Genomic DNA, 16,859 nt, shown 5'->3' with positions numbered 1-16,859 from the left:
GTCAGTTAATTCTAATATCTATGGCAATTCTGAGTCCATTTCAATTTCCTGGTTAGTCTCTTTCAGAAAGCTCATGTTTTCCCATATGTCTGTAAGTCTGGTAATATTTCAATGGACGGAAGACTGAGAGTTTTACTTGGTTGGATGCTGGGTACTTTTGGCTTCCTAGAAGTATTTTTGTGCTTTGTTCTAGGATGCACTTAAGTCACTTGGAAACAATGTGACACTTTCAGGTCTTGCTTTTATGATTTGTTAGGCAAAACTGGAGCAGTACTCAGTTTGGGGCACATTACTCCTCACCACAGAGAAAAGACCTTTCTGAACACTCTACCCAATACTCTGAATTATGAGTTTTTCCACTCTGGCTGGCAGATCAGTCCGTTTCCAGGCCCTATGTGAGTACTGTGTACTGTTCCCTCTGATTCTTTTCAAAGGTTATTTCACTCATTTCCTCATATACATAAGCTGATTAGTACTTTGCTGAACATTCATGGAGGCCCCTTTACAGATCTCCAGACCTCTCTCTGTGTGCATCTATCTCCTGCAAGCCACCAGTGCTCCTCAACCCCCACAGCTTCAAATTCTAGGAAAGAACTGCCAAAAGGCCTTGAGCCAGCTTCCTCCACCACCCAAATTAAAATATCCAGCCCAGTCATGGCAGTCTGAGAAGAGTGGAGTACAATGCCTACCTAGGTCACTGAGAAGAGATTCCAAAAGAAACCAAGAAGACCAGAGACTACTGCCCCAACCCAGATTCCTGATCATAAAGCACAGTATCACCCACCCAGAGAAAAGCAAAACACTGCTGTAGCCTCCAGATCCCGAATAATGGAGCAGGACTCTCACCTAGGGCCAGCTGTAAGGACAGAGAGTTCCAAAACTCTCCTCCAGAAAACTCACTTTGTTCAGAACAGAGTGTGGGTGAGTGGAAGCCTAAGGTCACCCTCAAAAAGAATGGAAATTCAATGATATCCAATTAAGAAGAGGGTAGCAGTTCTATGACAGCAACAAGCTAAACCACAGACCAACTGAAAGTTTACTGGAGAGAGCAAGGGAAAGAGATGGCTAAGAAGAGATATTCAGGGCAATTAGATGTGTTCCTATCTACCAGAAACACTCACACAAATACATACACAGATTTTCCACAGTAATGATTTTTCAATTTATGTTTTCTAGGAGGTGACTTTCAGAATGGCAACATAAAAAGCAAACTCAAAGCCTCAAAGACAACCCTCTAGAAGGAACCCAAATTTAACTGGGGCAAACTAAAAGCAACATGTGGTCCAGGACAGTGTTGAAAACAATAGAGCAATATGTCAGCAATCAGCAGCAGCTATCAGCAAAGTGTGACAGCAACAGAGGCAGACAGGCTAACACAGCAACCACAGAAAGAGACACTCAAAGAGAGCACTGTTAACACTACTGCTGTCCTAAAGATAGTGTGCATTTCCAAGGTGGAGCCCGCTGACAAGCATCATCAGTGAGAACCCAATGGGAGTGAAAAAGCTTCTCTCAAATAGTACAGTGAAGTCACCTAAATAAATAAGAAACAACAACAAGCCCTAGAGAGAATAGAGGAACCAGTATCTAGAGAAAGTACAAAGTATTCTCTAAAATGTCTATTCTTCAACAAAAAAATTACAAGACATACAAAGAAACAGGAAACTGTCATCTATATACAGGAAAAATGGCAGGCAACAGCAACTGCCGTTGAGAAGATCCGGATATCAGACTTAGCTGACCTCAAAGCAGTTATTTTAAATATGTTCAGGCCAGGCGCAGTGGCTCACACCTGTAATCCCAGTACTTTGGGAGGTTGAGGCAGGTGGCTCACCTGAGGTCAGGAGTTCAAGACCAAACTGGCCAACATGGTGAAACCCTGTCTCTACTAAAAATACAAAAATTAGCTGGGCGTGGTGGCCGGCACTTGTAATCCCAGCTACTCTGGAGGCTGAGGCAAGAGAATGGCTTAAACCTGGGAGGCGGAGGTTGCAGTGAGCTGACATCATGCCTCTGAACTCCAGCCTGGGTGACAGAGCAAGACTATATCAAAATTAAAAATAAAAATAAAAATAAATATGTTCATTAAGGAAGCACTACTTAGAAAAGGGAGGTACGTTGATGTCTCATCAAACAGAAAAATATTAGTAAGAAGACAGAAAAGAATACAATGAAAATTCTGGATTCAAAAATTATAACTGCAATGGAAAACTCACTAGAATGACTCAACAAAAGACTGGACCAGGCGGGGTGGCTCACGCCTGTAATCCCAGCACTTTGGGAGGCCGAGGCAAGCAAATCACCTGAGGTCAGGAGTTTGAGACCAGCCTGACCAACATGGTGAAACCCCAGGGTCTCTACCGAAAATACAAAAAAGTTAGCAGAGTGTGGTAGTGCACGCATCTATAATCCCAGTGACTCTGGAGGCTGAGGCAAGAGAATCACTTGATCCCATGAGGTGGAGGTTGCAGTGAGCTGAGATAGTGCCATTGCACTCCAGCCTGGGCAGCAAGAGCAAAATTTCATCCAAAAAAAAGAGAAAGGTTGTAGCTGGCAAAATAATCAGTAAACTTGAAGATGGATCAATAGAGATTAAGTAATCTAAAGAACAGAGAGAAATAAGAGTGATGAAAAATGAAGAAACCCTCAAAAAAATAAGGAATACCATTAACTACACCAATATATTCATAATAGAAGTACCAGAAGGAGTGGAAAAATATCAAACAGCAGAAAAAATATTCAAACAAATGAATGGCTATGCTCACCTTGCAACACATATACTGAAACTGGAACAATACCAAGAAGATTAGCACAGTAGCTACACAAGAAAGACACAGAAGTTCGTGAAGTGTTGCATTAAATTAAAAAAAAAAAAAAAAGAGGCCAAAAACTTGCAAATCTGTTGACGAAGAGAAAATCCTGAAAGCATCAAGAGAAATACAACTCCTCACACGAAGGGAATGTCCTAAGATTAACATATGGCTTCTCATCAGAGACAGCAGAGGCCAGAAGGAGGCAGGATGACATATTCAGTGGACTGAAAAAAAATTTTTTTTAAATACTTGTCACCTAAAATAGCAGAACTATTTGCAAAACAGAGGGTGAAAATTTAAAATCCTCCAATTAAAAAACAAATAGAAACCAAAAAAACCTTGAGAATCCATTGCTAGTAGACTAACTGCAGAAGAAAGAAAAGAAGTTCTTTAGGATGAAAACAAGTGATTCCAAACACTAGTTCAAATCCACAATTATTGTGGGTAAAGGCAATGATATGAGAGAGTAAAAAAGGCCCATTTTTTTTTCCTTTCTTTTCCTACCCAATTTAATAAGCAAATATGTACAAGTCAATGTTTATAATTGTATTTTTGGACCTATAACACATAGAAATGCAATATATTTAACAATAAGGCAGGCCAGGCACGGTGGCTCATGCCAGTAATCCCAACACTTTGGGAGGCTGAAGCAGGAGAATCACTTAAGCCCAGGAGTTCAAGATCAGCTTAGACAACATACTGAGACCCTGTCTCTAAAAAAAATTTGTTTAATTAGCTGGGCATGGTGGCACACACCTATAGTCTCAGCTACTCAGGAGGCTGAGGTGGGAGCATTGTTTGAGTCCAGGAGGCTGAGGCTGCAATGAGTTGCGATCTTACCACTGCACTCCAGCCTCAAGGACTCAGAGAGACCCTGTTTCAAAAAAAAGAAATACATTGATAAACAAGGAAACAAATAATAAAGCAAAAAAAAAAAAAAAAAGAAAGCAAAAAGATAAGCAGAGCAGCTGGGTGTGGTGGCTCACGCCTGTAATTCCAGCACTTTGGGAGGCCAAGGCGGGCAGATCATCTGTGGTCAGGAGTTCGTGACCAGCCTAGCTAACACGGCAAAACCCTGTCTCTACTAAAAACACAAAAATTAGCTGGGTATGGTGGCGCATGCCTGTAATCCTAGCAACGCGGGAGGCTGAGACAGGAGAATCGCTTGAACCCAGGAGACAGGTGTTACAGTGAGGCCAGATGGTGCCACTGCACTCCAGCCTGGGTGACAAAGTGAGACTCCATCTCAGGGGGAAAAGAAAGAGGAACAAATCTGTACTGGAGTAAGAAAATTACACTAGATGGTCTGAATCCACACAAACAAATGAATTAAAGCAGAAATGATGAATAAGAAGGTTAGTATAACAAACTCTATGAATAGATACTTCCTATCTTTCTTTCAGCTTCTTTAAAAGACATCAACACATGAGCACAGGGAGGGGAACAACACACACTGAGGCCTATTGAGGGGTTGGGGGTGATGGGAGGAAACTTAAGAGGATGCGTCAACCACCATGGCACACATATACCTATGTAACAAACCTCCATGTTCTGCACATGTATCACAGAACTTAAAGTAAAAAAAAAAAGACATCAAATGACATAAAGTAACAATTACAGGTTGAGTATCCCTTATCTGAAATGCTTGGCATCAAAAGTGTTTCTGACTTTAGATTTTTTTCCAAATTTTGGAATATTTACATTATACTTACTGGTTGAGCTTCCCAAATCCAGAAATCTAAAATCTGAAATGCTCCAACAAGCATTTCCTTTGAGCATGTTGAGCATGTTGGCACTCAGTTTCAGATTTTGGCGCATTTGAGATTTTCGGATTTGGGATGCTCAGCCTGTATAACAACGTATTGTTGGGTTTTAAATATATATGTAATATATATAAAAATAACAAACGGGGAAGAGGAAATAGAGCTATATGTAAGTAATGTTTCTGTATTTTACTAGAGTTAAGGTAGTAGAAATCTGAAGTAGATTTTGATAAGGTAAGATTTATTAGGTAAGTTCTAGAGCAACCACTAGGTAAATAAATTTTCAAAGAGACATAGTAATTTTAAAAATTAAAACGTTATACTAAAATATATTCATTTCATGTTGTGTACACATAAACATAGAGAGCGGAATGACAGACACTGGAGACTTGGAGGGCTGGGGAGGAGGGTGAAGGATAAGAAATTACTTGATGGGTGCAGTGTATACTATTATGCTGATGCCCACACTAAAAGCCCAGACTTCACCTCTATGCGATATGTCTGGGTAACAAAACTGCACTTGTACCCTCGAAATCTATAAAAATAATAAAATAAAATATATTCATGTCATGTAAAAGAAAGCAGAAATAAAAGGCATAGAGTATCAAAAAAGCACGAGACTGAAAACAAAAATGGCAGAGGTAAATCCAACTACAGATGCTCCTTGACTTATGATCAAGTTATATCCTGATAATAGTCAAATTAGTTGAAAATATTGTTTTTCCACTTAAAATGGGAACACATTCTAGTAAAGTCAGAAAAAATAGTTAAGTTGAACCTTTGTAAATCCTGAAAATACAAAGGGGTTTCAACCCAATAAACCCATTGAAAAGTTAAAAAATCATAAGTCAAACCATTGTAAGTCAGGAACCATCTGTATAGCAATAACAACAGGAAAAAGGGAATGATTTGAAAATCCAATCAAAAAGCAACAATTCTCAGGTTGTTGAAAGTGTGAAAGGCCAAACATGTGCTATCTATAAGAGATAGATACAAACAGGTTGAAAATTTGATAACAGAAGAAGATATATCAGGCACATGGCACCTATAAGGCTGGAGTAGCTATCCTAATATCACACAAAATACACTTTAACACAAAAATTTTACTAAGGATAAAGAGAGGAATTTTATTAATATAACAACAAAAGGGTCAATCGATAAAGGAGACATAACAATTCTAAGCATATGTACTACTAACAGAGCCTCAAAGTATGCGTAGCAAAAACTGACAGAATTAAAAGAAAAAATACACAAGTCTATGATACTAATTGCAAACTGTAATAACCCATTTTCAATAATGGCTAGGACAACTGGGCACAATATAAACATGGAAACAGAAGATATAGATGACACTCTAAAGCAACCAGATCTAAGAGATATAGACAGAACATTCCACTTGAAAACAGTGGAATAGGTATTCTTTAAAAGTACACATGAAACATTCCCCAGAATAAATTTAAAACGATTCTCTGACCACAGTGGAAATTACAAATCAGTAAGACAAAGGAATTTTGAGAATGTACAAACATGCACAAATTATATAATACATTCCAAAGTTAAAAAAAAAAGTCAAAGAAGAAATAAGAAGGGAAATTAGAAAAAATGCTATGAGGTAAAAACGAAGACATACTCAAACTTACGGAACACAGATAAAGCAATGCTTAGAGAGAGATTTGTAGCTGTAATAACCATATTAAAAAAGATCTCAAATCAATAAACTAATTTTCCACCTTAAAACACTGGACAGGAGCAGCAATACAAACCCAAAACAAGCAGAAGGCAGGAAGGAAAGCAGAAAGATTATAGAGTAAAAATTAGTGAACTAGAGAACAGAAAAATAGCAGATTCCTGGAAAAGATCAACAAAATATACAAACCTCTAACTAGACTGACACTGAAAAAAAAAAAAAAGAGAAGATTCAAATTACTAAATGTAGGGATTAATGATGTATTACTAGTACTCTTACAGAAATAAAAATAATTACAAAGAATGGTATGAACAATGTATGTCAACAAATTATTTAACTTCAATAAAATGGAAAAATCCATAAAACAAAAACGACTAAAACCAACTCAAGAAGAAAAAGAAAAATCTGAAATGACCTACACAAGTAAAAAGATTGAAGTTGTAAATTTAAAACTCCCCATTACAAATGGGATGCAGTGGCTCATGCCTGTAATCCTACCACTTTGGGAGGCCAAGGCAGGCGGATCACTTGAACTCAGGAGTTTGAGACCAGCCCAGGCAACATGGTGAAACCCCATCTCTACAAAAAAAATTACAAAAAATTAGCTGCATGTGGTGGCATATGCCTGTAGTCCCAGCTACTTGGGAGGCTGAGGTGGGAAAATTGCCTGAGCCTGGGAAGTCAGGCTGCAGTGAGCCATGACTGCACCACTGCACTCCAGCCTGGGCAATATAGTGAGGCTCTGTCTCAAAAGAGACAAAAAACAGACAAGAAAACTTCCCATTACAAAAACAAAAACAAAACCCAGGTCCATATGGTTCACTGGAGAATTTTATCAAACATTTAAAAAGAATTATCAATTACTCAAAAACTCCAAGAAAATAAGAAGAAACACTTGCCAGCTCATTCTATGATCCCAATACAACCCTGGTACCAAAATCAGACATGAAAAAACTACAGATCCATGTGTCACGATTACAGACATATAAACCCTCAACAAAATACTAGCAAATTTCATCTAGTAGTAGTATATTAAAAGGATTATATACAATGATCAAATGGGATTTATACTAGTAAGGCAAGTTTGGTTTATCATTTGAAAATCAATTAATACGCCACATAAGCAGAAAAGAAACAAAAACAATAACCACGTGATCATCTCAGTATACAAAGAAAAAGCATTTAACACAATCCAATGACCATCTTCTCTATAAAAACAATCAACAAACCAGGAATAGAGTTAAACTTCCTGAGCCTGATTAAAGGCATCTACAAAAACTCCACCACTAACATCATACTAAATAATGAAAGGTACAATGATTTTACTTTAAGAACAAAAATAAGACAAGAATGCCCTCTTGCCGGTTACACATCACACAGGAGATTCCATCAATAAAAGCAAGGGGAAGGGGAATTCAGATTGAAAAAAAAAAAAGTGAAACTATCTGTATTTGTAGTTGACTGCTCATGCATATAGAAAATCTTAAAGAATCTACTAAAACACTATTAAAACTAATAAAAGAATTCAACAGTGTTGTAGGGTGCAAGTTCACTAACAACAAACAAATCATAAATGAAATTTTAAAAAGAATTCCGGCCGGGCATAATGGCTCAAGCCTGTAATCCTAGCATTTTGGGATGCCGAGTTGGATGGATCACCTGACATCAGGAGGTTGAGACCAGCCCGGTCAACATGATGAAACCCTGCCTCTACTAAAAATACAAAAAAGTTAGCCAGGCGTGATGGCATGTGCCTGTAGTCCTAGCTACTTGGGAGGCTGAGACAGCAGAATCGCTTGAATCCCAGAAGCAGAGGTTGCAGTGAGCCAAGATCGCGCCATTGCACTCCACCCTGGGCAATAAGAGCAAAACTCTGTCTCAATAAGTTTTAAAATTCTTACAGGCAAGCATTACTCTATGCTACCTTTTAGAAAAGGTTTGTTTTAACCAAATCAAGAAGATAGTATGGATTTTTTGCTCACAATGGTTCAGTGCAACATCTCGTATCTTCTGCTAGTTTTCAGAACATTTAATGTGATGCTCCTGGCAGCCCAAAACTATTCCCTTGGACAAAAAGAAACCAGCATTGATGGAAATAATTCAGTGTCAGTACTCCATGGAGGGGTGCTCCCCCTTGCTAAGGCTCCATCCTCTGGGCTAGGCCTTCTACACCATGGGTGTCCTGCTGCAGCTGAAGCTGGAGCTTGGAAGGAGCTCTGTGGGTCTTCCCAGCACACAATAAGTGCCCAATTACCATGGCCAGAATCAAGCTTCTCCCTCTCACCACTTCTTTCTCCATTTGTCCCTTGTGTGGAATGGAGAGTCCTGGAACTGAGTTCAGCACAGGGTTGAAGTTCAAATCTCAGCTGATACCTGGTGCATGTTGACTTTTTTGAGAAGAACTTGGGAGAATAAAGCACAAAAACAGTCCTGGCCAGGCACGGTGGCTCATGCCTGTATTCCTAGCGTTTTGATAGACTGAGGAGATAGGATGGTTTGAGGCCAGGAATTTGACACCAGCCTTGTCAACATAGTGAGACCCCATTTATAAAAATAAAAATAAATAAATAAATAAAATGAATTTAAAAAATCTAGCCAGGTGTTGATGATGCCAAACTGTAGTCCCAGCTATGTGGGAAATTGAGGCAGAGGATGACTTGAGCCCAAAAGTTCTAGGCTATGGTGAGCTATGATCACGCCACTGCACTCCTACCTGGGCAACCAAGCAAGATGTTTCAAAAATAAAATCTTTTATTATTCTTCACCCTTATAATCTCTCCAGAACTTGTGCACTATGTGGAAGAAAGAACCAAACTCCTCAAACTTGGGGAGTTTGGTTTTTGCTAAAGATTTGGTTTACTGTTGCTTGGCTGCCTCCTCATGTCCTCATTTTGTAAAAAAATAAGAACCCGCAGGTAAAGTGGAGGTTCTCCCATCAGAGGGTCTCACCTAGGCCCCAGGACTGGCACTTTAGGTGGAGGTTTGCCTCCCAACCTCTGGGTAATAATTGACACTAACATTGACACAAGTTTTCTAGACACCAGCTTCCTGAAAAAAGCATCCAGCCAGAAGACAAGATGTGGTCGGTGGTGAAGGTGACCTAGGCTGAGTGCAGAAGTCCACCAGTGCATCTGAAGACTGATGTAGGGCACGGTTTCCCTGATGTTCACTCCTTCTGCCTTCCAAACATTCCTCTACTTTTCCCAAACCTCCCTCTGACATCCTCCAAACTTTGTATCCTCCAGGGCTTTCTTGCCAGGGAGTCTAAAGAAGCAAAAGATTTAAAATTGCTTTGATTTTAAAAATAATTTTATTTATTATTAAAATGTACTGACACAAAATTAGAATATCCATTATTGAAAGTGTTTAAAAAGTAAATTAAGTGTAAGTTTAAATTTAATTAACTTATTTGATTTTTAATTAAAATTGAAAAAAAGAATTTGAGACAGGGTCTTGCTCTGTCACCCAGGCTGGAGTGCAGTGGCGAGATCTTGGCTTATTGCAACCCCCACCTCTTACGTTCAAGTGATTCTCATGCCTCAGCCTCCCAAGTAGCTAGGACTAAAAGTACACGCCACCAACGGGCTAATTTTTGTGTTTTTAGTAGATACAGGGTATTGCCCACACTGGTCTCAAACTCCTGGTCTCAAGTGATTTACCCGCCTCGGCCTTTCAAAGTGTGGGATTGTACAGGCATGAGTGACCATGCCTGGCCTTAAAATTTTTTAAAGTTATAGGTAAATTTAAATTACTCAGAAATAGCCAGAATTAACTATTGGATACCCTGAATCTTTTTCTCATGCATAAGCTTTCTAATCTTTCTATTTAAATTTGGATTTGACTTATTTCTAGTGTCTTAAAACCTGCTTTTTTCCTTCAAAGAAATGCAGACCCTCTCACAGGCCAATGGGCATCACAGACTTTCTGATGTTTAGTGTCTGCCTGGTTGTTTATCTGCAACCTCCCATAATGTATTTCAGTAACATCCTTTTGATGATGGGGTTAAGTTGTTGAAATTACCTTGCTCTCTCTGAAGCACTGCGTGGACAAAATTAGATCTTGAAAGAAACACACAGACCCATATCACACCCTTCCTTTGAAATTCTCCACTGCTTATTTAAAGAGATGTTTATTCCTAATTAAGGTCCTACATTACACTCTCTGTAGAACTTTTGGAAATTATAAAAGTACAAAACAACTAATAATGTAATTTAATTTCTCACAGGATCCTGCTTCCTGTAAGCAACACCCCAATTCTTAGAATTTGGCATATTTCCTTCCATCATTTTTCTACGCATTTTGAATTTTGAGCTCTACTGTATAATTTTGTTTATACTTTTTAATGTATGCATTTAATTAATATGTTTAATTGTATATCATCTCATAAGCAGTTCCTCATGTGATAAAAAATTATTTTTACATCCCATTTTTAATGCATGTCTGCAACTCCAAAGAAGGGGCATACTTTGTTTCCTCTTCTAATCCCCTGTTACCGGAAAAAAAATTTTTCCAATTCTTTGAGATAATAAACTGGTTAGGGTGAGTATTTTGGTCCTCATTTAAATTTTCTAAGAGTTGCCTTCCTATAAGTGACTAAATGACTATTACAAGGAGAAGAGCCCTCCTGCAGGGGTGTTCCCTGGGGCTGAGGCCTCCTGCAAAGTGCCTTCCTTGTGGCAGATCCCCGTGTGTCTTTCTAAAATCATTGCAGTCATCCTGAGGGTGCTTGGAATTCTGCAGCTGGAACCCCTCTTGAATCTTCCTTGAATTCAGGTGCAAATAATGTGCTCCATGGTGGACACCAGGAAATAGGCTGTAGAGCATTCTGTGACCTTGAAGAATGACAGATGTCCTTGACAAAGAAGGTGGAAATTCCTGAAGGAGAAATAATGTTTTTGCAGCAGCAGAAGTAGATGAAGAGTCTATTCATTGACTGGGTCATGGAAAGCCCTGTTCTCTACAGGTAGATGCTGGCTTCCAGGCAAACCCACACCCTAGGTGTATGCCAGAGGCTTCAGAAACTCAAAGGAGCTCATGCAAGATGAGTAGTAATGAAGTCTCAAGAACTTCCTCTGGAACAGGAGGTAACAACTTACTGTGCAGAATTGTTTGCATCTCCCTGCCCACCCCCTAACTACTTAGTGCAACTATGCAACTCAATTGCATGCAACTATGAATATAACTACAGCTATGAAAAGAGCTGAGATTGTAAACCACAAATACAGACAACTACGAATATAGATGAGATTGAAAACCACAAGTCTCCTAAAGGGTGTACAACTTGTAACACCAGCTCTCATTAACTCATGTTTAGATACCAAGAAAATAATAGCAGGAAAGTTTTATGTTCACATTCCAAACAAAACCTATTATCATTTATCATCAGTTCATTCAGTTCTATTGTATTAATACTTGTTTTACTCTATCTTATAAGCACATATGCTTCTCTGCTAGAATTCGAGAAATAACTTAGTCCACTCATAGTATCTCAAAGTTATATAAGTCATTCTATCAGAAGCCTGTTTTTAAGAGTACTTGGCACAGTTATTTCTGTGGGTCTCTGAGACATTCTTATTTTGTTGAAGACAAAGCCCTGTGGAGCTGATTTGCAAGCACTTTCAGAAAAACAGCAGAGTACAACAAAAATTATATACTAATGAAAAAGTAAGCCATGCCTACAGGCATGTAGTTAGTTGATATCACTGAAATATTCTTTTATGTAATGCAAACAGCACTAACACTTTGACAAATAGAACTATATTATGCACAATGAGGGCACTGGAAAAATTTTTTTAAAACTTTAAACAATTTCTGGATTATTTATGTTAATAACAATTATGTAAAAAATGTAACCTATGAGAAGCTAAGCATATGTCTGGTTATTTAATATAACAAAATACAAAAGAAAAAGGCAAATTTCCATTTATGATAGTAAGATATAAACACTTTGTTCCAATACAAATATCAAACAGAAAATATAAAAAATAGAAAATAATGACCGATATATGTTGATTATTTATATGTGTGTATATTACTATGCAAAATTATATTATCTTTAGTGACTTAGATTATTTATATATTTATTATATTTTAGCCAACAGTAAATATTAACACACTTTTTAATGTGTAGCTTAGATAAAAGTTGATGATTATAATTTATTAATATTAGCTATTTACAACAAATGGTTACTCAAAAATAAATTTTAAAAATAAGTTTATATTAACCTTGAAAATTTTTAACTCTTTTCTACAGAAGTTTTTATATTACAGGTAATAAAATAGAAAGTTTATAAAAAAGGAAAGGCTATTGAGAAATAGTTGGATTTTGATTCATTAATTTTTCTGACTTATTACTACTTGGCACTTCACTGTTAATAATTCCAGTAGAGCACACAAATTTTCTCTTCAGTAAAATGGCAAAACAAAAGACATTCAATTTTTAAATATATGATGCAATTTTTTTTACCATTTTTTCTATACAAATGACACAAAATTTAGACCAATAAAAACAGAATTTCTTCCAAGAAATTTCAAGAGCTGAGCTGAGCTGGGAAGAGCTAAAGTGCTTGGTATCAGAGTTTTAAATTAAATCAAGAGCGCAACATCGAAGTAATAGTTATGCCTTTTTGTCTTCCTTTCTGTGATTGTGTTAAGCAACAAGCAAAATCAGATGAAGCACCGACTCCTCATTGTTCCATTTTTCCCTTATGGAAAAGCACCAGGAAAGAGTCAGATGGATCAGCACAAACATGAGGCACTGCCTCACGCTGAAGTAGCCTCCTCATAAAAAACAGGCCTGCAATTTTGTGGAAAAGGGGGCAGGAGAGGATAGAGGAGAATGTTATGAGCAAGAGTAAAAAATTATTGAGTATTAAGTAAGAATGTATAAAAAATATTATCAAAGTTCCATTCCTTCTACAGAAAAAAGGATCTGAACAAAAGTTCTTGGGGAAGGCCTCAACCAAAACCCCTCAGGAAGGTGACTCTGAATGTAGGTGCCTTGACTGGGAGTGAAAATCTACATGTGAGCCTCAGTGGCCAAGATGGCCTGTATTGTTTATTTCAACCCCTCAGAGACTGCAATGCATTGACATTGATATGTTTCTCCTAAATGTACATGTCAGCAGGAGTCTGACAACCAATGCTTTCAAAGATACAATGTGGATATCATAATTTCTGGCAAAAAATTCAATAATCTTATCTTTTCAACCTCAAATAACCATGTATGCTGAGAAACTTCAAAGGCATGTATCTCCACAAATAAATTTTCAGGAAAGAACTAAAGAAGCACAACTGTAGAATAAAAAATAGACTAGAGGTTGATGCTGCCTGTGGGAATTGCTAATAATGGAAGCGCAGACTGTTAGAATTTAACAGGTCTGATTGGTGAATATAATGTCACAGCAGAATAGATGCAGGAGTATTTGGATCTGACTAGGCTATCTAAAGCTAGAATCCTTACATTTTCAAAACTTTAGAAAAAATAGGTTAGAGTAGAGATCTTTAAGTCAGAAAGATACAATAGCAGAGGTGGTATTTCTCTTCTTTGGTTGATTGGGGAATTAACACCAATCCTCATATTAGTTTCTGGTTCATATGTACACCACGTGTTTTAATCAGGAGAATTTAGGTAAATACATTGACTTAATCTTTTTCAGGTATCTGTAAAGGGAGCACTATTAACACTACAGATAGCTTTTCACTGGAATAAAATACCTCGACCCAGCATCTTCAGTGGTCCCATCAATTGAGGTCAATCATTTATAATCAAATGAAATCTACTATTCTTTTTAAAATATACAAAGTAAAAGTCATCAAGATCAAAATTATTCAGAAACACAGTGAAACCCCGTCTCTACTAAAAACACAAAAAATTAGCCGGGCGTGGTCGCGGGCACCTGTAGTCCCAGCTACTCGCGAGGCTGAGGCAGGAGAATGGCGTGAACCTGGGAGGCGGAGCTTGCAATAAGCCGAGATGGCGCCACTGCACTCCAGCCTGGGCGACAGAGCCAGACTCCGTCTCAAAAAAAAAAAAAAAAAAAAAAAAAATTATTCAGAAATAATCAAAACACGACTGTACAATTAGATCTTAATAAATCCCAAAATTGTACATATAGTGTAGAAACAATATAAGAAGTTACAATGTTTAAAGATATTAGAGGAAAAGTTTAAAAGTAAGATAAAAGTAAAGTATATTATCAAAATAATTAGGTAAAAATTTTAAATGTAAAAACATGAATATTTAAAATGTAAAGAATAGAATAAATAGAAAAATTATATATAAAAAAATTATGAATTAGAAGAATTGGATGAATTGAATATTTAGAAGTCACAATAGGGATAAAGCAAATAAACAATATGAAAAATTAAAACACATTAAAAATGGAATAAGTGGTGGTGTTTAAGTACAAGTTTAAATAAATATAATGGAGTGAATGTCAGATGGAGAATAAAATATATATAATTATTAAATAATTATAATAGCTTAAAGTCATGTTTATCAAAAAACAAACAATAGTAAAAAGCATAATACCAAAATAGAGAAAATAATGTAAAACCATCTAAGATAAAATTCAAATTAATTAGAAAGCAATGAAAACAAAACTATTTCTCAATATGTGAATGAAATCAAGAATCCAATAGATTATGCTCTTCAAAGTTCTGAGGGAAGAAACATGTCAATTTAAAATGACATATATTGCAAAAGTTATTTTCAGGATTGAGGACAAAATGTAGCTTAGTACACAAATGCAATGTAAATTGAGTATATTTACCTCAGTAAAATGCATTTAAAACTTTCTGATAATTGAGTTTATGAAGAAAAATACTCTTCCTGAAAACAAACATTGAGATAAAATAAATGTGCAAACATTTAAATAAATCTAAACTATATTAACACTGTGTCAAATTATATACAATGTGTGATATATCCATACGAAGCACATTTATGCAAGAATAAAAAAGAATGTTATCCCAAGGGTTACATTAAATTAAAAAGCAAATTTGGTAATGGATGAGTAACTTATTTTATGTCAGTATAATGTGTATTTAAGAGATTTCTGTAACTAAATTCTTAACTATTGACTGGAAATCCTACATACTGTTTGAGCAATACTATCATTTTATCAGCAAAGATCAGCACTGAAAGACTGACTTCTGCATAGCCACTGACCACAGCTTCTGGAACAACAGAAGTATTAAATCATTAATCCTGTATGTGGCCAACAAGCATGAGATGAAGACATGTACCCAGTACATGACCACAAAGCAACTCACCAGCAGCTGGATGGTCTGGGTAGCTTATTTCTCTGGAGAGACTCTTAGAGAGTGGCTGCTGTTATAGAGGTGCTGAGACTGCCTTTTGTGCCTGGAGGAGAGAATTACCATGTGTGCATTTGAGAGCATCAGTTTTCCTCCAGAGGAGACATTTCTAAATGCTGCCAGTGTGGAAAACAAGCTTATGTTCATGTAGCCCCTGGGGGAAGAAAAACTGTAATAAATGAGAAAAATAATTCTTGCCCAGATTACATTTGATTTAGCTTCAGTGGAATAGAGCCAATCACCACTAATACAGAAGTTGAGAATCCATGAGAGGAAGACAAAAACATGGTGTATAATTCACGTAGCTGAGTTTGAAATTCGCCAAGCAGTAGGTTCTGAGATTAATGGCGATGGCCTGTAGTATGCTCAAAGAGCAGGTGGTGCATGTGAAGAAGTTGCTCATTATCCTGTTAAAGTAGACAGCAGGCTTTTATTTGAGGTGACTCTAGAAAACATCTTCCCAATCTATGTCTATAGAGAACAAGTTTGCCATGGTAGGAGCATCACTGTGCAGATGAAGTCCAAATTACTGATGCTCTCAGGTCACAGGACCTGAGTCTGCAACCAAAAAAGCATGCAAAAATACAGAAGACGGGAAGGAAGATGACAGAGATTCCAATGCCACCTTTGGAATAGAAAGCACTTTTATGGCACTATTATTTGAAGATATGCTCTTTATTAGAAAAGTAAATGCATATCTGGGAAAACAAACAAGAGAAAAACCAAAGTCTCTTCTTAGGAAATCTCTGTGATTATGTCAACCATGACCACCACTCTCCTCAGTGCCTACCATAATTGTCACCTCAATCAAAAAGTCCTGAGTCATCCCTAGCAATCCATGAGCACCATCCCCCCAGCCTGCTACTCTTTCGTTCACTTCTCATAAGCATCAAATCTGCAATGATGCCATTGAAGCTCCCTCTTTTTGTGCATTTATTATCTTCACACATCCTGAACAATTGTAAGTGCCATGTGTCCTGGAAGTTGCCATTTATTTGTGTATCTTCTCTTCAATTCCACAAGATCATGGACAATGACTTATGAACATTTGTATCTGTACACCTGGTACAGTGCTAGGTTAATGTTTTTTGAATAAAGGTGAATGACTGGAAATAAGCAGACAATCAATTGGTCAGTTTTTTTTCACCCTACTAATTAATATGAGGTGGAGAGAATTTATAATGTGTAATTGACCAAACTTTCTTTATCAAACTTTTTAATAAGAACAGTATTCTATGGCCAGGCCGTCTGTAATCCCAGCACTTTGGTAGGCCA

At 37.1% G+C, this 16,859-nt stretch overlaps 1 non-coding gene and 1 pseudogene across 1 annotated transcript; one reads left to right on the top strand and one right to left on the bottom strand.

Moving 5' to 3' along the window:
- Positions 1–2,757: 2,757 nt before the first annotated feature.
- On the top strand, positions 2,758–2,863 carry LOC112131504 (U6 spliceosomal RNA). Its single transcript, XR_002913560.2, has one exon. It is a non-coding gene; the product is annotated as a U6 spliceosomal RNA (small nuclear RNA).
- PONPYGV1R-PS1866 (vomeronasal 1 receptor ponPygV1R-ps1866 pseudogene) lies at positions 15,337–16,160 on the bottom strand (annotated as a pseudogene).

The sequence above is a fragment of the Pongo abelii genome, chromosome 8 (assembly GCF_028885655.2).
Source record: "Pongo abelii isolate AG06213 chromosome 8, NHGRI_mPonAbe1-v2.0_pri, whole genome shotgun sequence".
NCBI lineage: Eukaryota > Metazoa > Chordata > Mammalia > Primates > Hominidae > Pongo > Pongo abelii.
This window is presented reverse-complemented; position numbering and strand designations above follow the sequence as displayed.